This window comes from Canis lupus, chromosome 14 (genome assembly GCF_048164855.1).
Source record: "Canis lupus baileyi chromosome 14, mCanLup2.hap1, whole genome shotgun sequence".
Classification (NCBI taxonomy): Eukaryota; Metazoa; Chordata; class Mammalia; order Carnivora; family Canidae; genus Canis; species Canis lupus.
The window spans coordinates 26,865,142-26,871,075 of NC_132851.1; the positions used below are offsets into that span (position 1 = coordinate 26,865,142).

A 5,934-nucleotide genomic window follows, 5' to 3' on the forward strand; every position below is an offset into this window, starting at 1 on the left:
TCAGATCACCTACTGAACTCAAAGTTCTATGACTGAGTCTGTCATGCTCTAGCTATGTCCCTAGCATCTAACTCTACATCTAGCAAATAAGCAGGTGCTCAAGAATATATATGAAATAAGTGAATGAGCAAGTGAGAGAGCAAGAGAGGAGGAAGGAATCCTTGATGAGCTAGTGCTCATGATGAGGCCTCTCCAAGATGGCCAAAGGTGGTGCCATCCTTTTCCCTCTGTGCCCTTACAGCATGTCAGATACTCCAGTGCTCTAACCCTTACCACTTGTATGTCACTGGGCACCAGCATCCCTTCTTGGACACAGTTTTTGCCATATTTAGGTGGCACATAACCACATAATATATAATCACTAACAACTTAATTTTAGGGACCCATTTGATCATATACTTTTCCTCATCCCCTCACCTCTTTCTACAGCCTTGCCTAGCTCCCCACATTTCACCTTATCTTTCTTGTCTTCAGAAGATTTCAGACCTCCTCCCTTACCCCAGTATTACTGGCTGAGATGCTTTCCCCTGCACCTTTTGTTCTGCTTGTTTAAATCCTCTACTCCTCACAAAAACTATCCCCCTTATCCTCCTCACCCTACAGGAACATTCCTCTTGTAGCAATCGGGTCACATTCTGGTCCCTTTAATAGTGATAATGATAATCATCGTGGCTACAAGTTTTTGAATACTATAATGAATCACAGGTGCTTTGTATAGCACATAAATATAGATTTTTCTGTAATCTTCGGCACACCGTTTGCAAAGAAAGAAAACTAAGGCACAAACAAGGTAAATATTTTCCTTAAAGTCAGGCAACTGGTAAATGATAAGAGTATTTAAACCTGACCATTGCTCATTCCTTCATTCATCCATTCATTTCTTCACTGAACAAATAGTTACCTAGTGCCTATGGGGTATTATTTCCAGTCTTGGACACCCTTTGGAGTGAAATAATTCATTTGGCAAACATAACCAATTCTGCTGTTTAGACAAAATGAAGGCAGACAAAGAGGGGAAACCAGAAGGGATTATAGACTAATTGACTCAAAATCAAAGCAAGGCAGGCAAAAGGGAAGAGCACAGAAATGAGTTTCAGTTTTAGATGAGAGCCCTGAAAGAACAGTTCATAGGGAGTAGCTTCCCTCCTCCAGGGCTCCTGGTTGAATGAACTCCCTGAATGAGGAAAAAGTGTTGAGACATGTTTTATTGGTATTTACAAAAGTAGGTTTTAAAGGATCAGCGATTTGCAGATTCCACTTGGATGCGTCACACCAACCTTTCATTCATCACACCAAAGAGAGTGGGGAAGGTGAAAGCATGGACTTTGAAAGACTACATATCATGAATGGGGCAGCCTGGGATTCAGTGAATTTTTCCAGAAGAAGGGCAACAGCATGGGCGGGGGGTGGGGGTGACTGGGTGACGGGCACTGAGGGGGGCAATTGATGGGATGAGCACTGGGTGTTATGCTATATGTTGGAAAATTGAACTCCAATAAAAAATAAAATATAAAATAAATAAAATATAAAAAATAAAATAAATAAAATAAAATAAAATAAAATAAAATAAAGGAGGGCAACAGTGGTGCCCTGGACAGGTGTTTATTATCTCTCTTCTTCATCTTCCAGGCAGTGAGGTGCTTGTCACCTTTCAGGCTCTACTTAATCAGGGTTAGTACTTAGCAAAGATCACCTGTATTTGGAACTACTGTTTTTACCTGTAGGTCCTCTTCTTCTGTAGACTGTCAACTATTCAAAGACAGGGGCTATTCTAGTCCTGTTGTTCTGCTTTTGTGTCCCTCACGGTACCTAGCACCATGCTAATAAGAATTCATGGGAAATAAGAGAGAGAGACAGAGGGAGAGAGGAAAAGGAAGGAAGGAGAAAGAGAAGGAAAGAATGCCTATTTGATATTTTATAAGGTAGTATTGATGGAATGCACTTGTAACAGAGTTTTGGGATCAAACTCCAGTCCTGGCAATGTCTGTACATCAATAACGGGTCATATAGACTATCAGAGCCTCAATTTCTTACTCTGGGAAATGGAAATAATGGTACCTACTTCATCAGATTGCTCAGGAAATTAAATAAGGTAATGCATTGAGCAGCATTTTGTAAATTTGTCCAGCTATGTGTGTTAAAATCGTTATTGAAAGATGGTTTAACGAGAATGATGTGCTCTTTATGGCTTCAAGGAATTGCCATCAGAAGTTGAAGCTAGTGGCTTTCACCAGGATGTTGCTGGCTTATATGGGCCGTGTTCCTTTTCAGGATGACTCAAGTGACCAGCAAACACATTCTCTGCCAGGTTCGACATTGAAAGAAGAGATACCTGGAACATGGATTAAAGAGAAAAACTCCAACCTGCCATTGTCAACAACACCGGTTGTGTTTGACAGTGAGTGAATCCTATCATTTCTATCAGCATTTACTGAGCTCTTACTGTGTACATGGCATTCTGAAGCATAGTGATAAGGAACAGAGAGCAGAGATCATTAAGATTCACCTCATCCCCTATGATGCTCAGTCCTCTTTCTTCCCAAAAACTGGTTTCTCCATGTGCTGAACAAGAGGTTGGGAAAAGCTATCTCAGACTTTCCACCATGACCTTTTGAGATTCTACAATGCTTGAATGCCAAGGTTTAAAGAGTAATTGTGATTATCCTCTCCTTGGTTTTTCTGGGATAAAGCTATTTGCTAGAAATCCCAAACTGATGTCAGCTCCAGACAATGGCATGTATGCAATTCACAAAGCACTCTCTAATACATTTGCTTACTGGATCCTCGTAGTGTTCTTAGACTTTTTTATAAAGAAATAGTTGAGCCTTAAAAGGACTAAATTATAAAAAAATTAAAGAATTAAAATTAAAATTAAATGACTAAATTATTTGCCCAAGCCACTGAGAAAGAAATTAGCTAGGTCAGTGCATGAAACCAGATTTTCTATTTATTCATTCATCTATTTATTTACTCATTTATTTATCTATTGTTTTTATTTGAATTCCATCTTAAAAATATGGAACATTTCACAAGTGTCAAGTCATCCTTGGGCAGAGACCATGCTGATCTACTCTGTATCATTCCAATTTTTAGTATATGTGCTGCCAAAGAAGCCAGAACCAGATTTTCTATTCCCAAACAGGATTTTTTCCATCCCCTTTTCTCTGCAAGGCTTTTCTAACCAGGTGATTTAGGAACATAGGCTCAGGGAAGCTGAATTTAGCCAGAGGCCAATGGGACCCTTCCAAAAACCTGCTGTCCTCCCTCAAGCACTTAAGAGCCTAGAGCGGGTCAAGTCTTCCCTGGCTCAGTCCCAAGAGACATTAAATTCACCTGTGCTTGCTCTGAAATAAATCAGTGTCCTTTTCTGCTGCTGCTGTTGTCTGGAAATAATGCAAATGCAATGGGCCTGCACTGACATTGTGCTTCCCTGGAAGGATACACATAATAAATTGTCCCTTAATACTGTTAAAGAGACATTTTCCTCTTACTCAGGAGCTTTTGAGATTGGTCTGTGCTACTCACCCAGCGAGGTGGAAGACATGGTGCCTTGCCACTGGGTCCAGTTGTTCATGTGACTTCTTGGTGGTCTTTGGCCTCCTGCATTTCCCAGCCCCCCAGTTAAGTCATAGGACTCTAGTAACCTAGCCTGGTTTCCTTGTTTATGATTTGAATTTATTTTATTTTATTGTATGCATGTAACTATTTATTTGGATGAGTGAAAGCGGAGGGAAACTGGAACTCCTGGTCCATGCCATTCATTCTTTGGAAGAACGCCAAAGCTGTTTCCGCAGAGGACAGAAGGCATTGGTCTCCCCTGCAGGAAGCCACTGCTGCTCCTTAATTGTTTGCTAGAGGAAGAATCAAGGGTAAAATTTAAAGTAAATGGCTGGCTGGGTTGCACTAATTCATCAAAGCATGTTTCAAGTCAGTAGTCAGAGCATGCATCAGCCCCTGGCACCACCACCTTCTATGAAAGTGGAAAACCCAGCAGACCTCCAAGCAGATGAAATCATTAGGAGGCATTCAGTAATGCTTGAAAAGCAAAGAGAGAGGAGGCAGGGATTTCTGTGCATGCTCCACTTTGCCACATGGGGAAACACCAGTTGTCTGTGACCTAGTTATCTGGAAGAGATACCCACAAAACTGTTCACTGCATGGGAACCCCATCCACCAGTGCATCCTGTGTGCTCAGAAAACATTTAAAGCTTCCTACTTTGATTCTATTCCTTTTGCTTAGAGTTTTTTTCAGTTGCAGTAAAGACCAATCCACTTAAGGTAGCTTAAGAAAAGGATAATTTTATGAGAATAGACCACGGAAAGAAAATAAAACCCAGGTTCACTAGAAATTGAATGTAGGAACTGGAAAGTTTTCAGAAAACCCATCAGCATTTCATCTCTCTCTCTCTCTCTCTCTCTCTCTCTCTCTCTCTCTCCTCTCCCCTCCCCTCAATATCTGGTCCCTTGTCTGTGCAATACTTCTTCCTCCTGCTTCTCTATGAAGTCTCCTTGTTTTTAAGCATACTGTCATTGATTAATTCAGTAAATACTGAATCCTGCCATGTGGCCAGCACTGTTCAGGATGCTGGGAATACAGCAATGAACAAAACAGACAAAAACCCATGCCATTGTGGAATATGCACTGCAGTAGGGAGCCAGGTGCTAAGTGGTATAAATAAGTACAGCGTGTTAGATAGTAGTAAGTGCTTAGAAGAAATAATCAGAACAAGAAATGAAATGTTGAGACAGCAGTTAAAATCTTGCATAGGATGGTCATGGAAGACCCCACTGGGAAGGTCATTTTTAAATAAGGACCTTAAGGAAGTAAGAGAAGCAGCCCCACAATGAGAGGCAGAGCACACTGGGCAGAGGATACAGCAGGTACAAAGGACCCGTGGTGCTTCAAGGAGTGACAGGAGGTTGGTGGGGTGGGGAACAAATAAGCAGAGGACTAGTGAGAGATGAAGTCTACATTTCAGAGACACAAATCACAGAGGGTGGCTTTGGCTTTTGCTCTGAGTGAGATGGGAAGATCCAGAAAGGCTACCTCAAGCTGAGTAACCACATAGCCTACCCAATCCAGTGGTTGTTTCTTACTGCTAATTTATTACTAAATCAAAATCTTTGTCTCTAAAAGACAGAATCCAAGAGACATTAACCCTGCCCTGTCTATTTCTGCACTCATCTTGAGTTTTCAAGGTTTACCTAAGTATCAGTCCAGCTAACTAGGCTAAAGCCCCACCTAGCGATAACCAGTGACAGCCAGTGTCTGTACATGCTAGCGCCATTTCTTTTCCTCCCTAGTTTTCTCAAGAACACAGAATGGCTGAGTAATATTCCATTGTATACATAAACCACATCTTACCCACCATTTGCTTCGACGTAGGTGGAACTGGAGGGTATTATGCTGAGTGAAATAAGTCAATCGGAGAAGGACAAACATTATATGGTCTCATTCATTTGGGGAATATAAATAATAGTGAAAGGGAATAAAGGGGAAAGGAGAAAAAATAAGTGGGAAATATCAGAAAGGGAGACAGAACATGGAAGACTCCTAACTCTGGGAAGCGAACTAGGAGTGGTGGAAGGGGAGGAGGGCAGGGGGTGGGAGTGACTGGGTGGCGGGCACTGAGGTGGGCACTTGATGGGATGAGCACTGGGTGTTATTCTGTATGTTGGCAAATTGAACACCAATAAAAAATAAATTTATTATTAAAAAAAAGAACACAGAATGGTGGAGCCAGCTAATCAAACTTCAGGGACATGGAGACTCATCTGTATCTCCTACTCAGCTTCTCTCTCTCTCCTCTCCCACTTTTCCATCTCCTCAAAATAAATGAGGAACAGTGGAGGGCCTCACAGAATCTTGGCTGAGTGAATGAGTTGGCAAGTGCTGATAAGATTATCAGGACTTTAGGAAATAGAGATCCTTTT

General features: G+C 41.4%; 1 non-coding gene across 1 annotated transcript; it reads right to left on the reverse strand.

Moving 5' to 3' along the window:
- Positions 1-3,010: 3,010 nt before the first annotated feature.
- LOC140604398 (U6 spliceosomal RNA) lies at positions 3,011-3,120 on the reverse strand. The gene has a single exon (XR_012007301.1). It is a non-coding gene; the product is annotated as a U6 spliceosomal RNA (small nuclear RNA).
- Between the last annotated feature and the right edge of the window lie 2,814 nt (positions 3,121-5,934).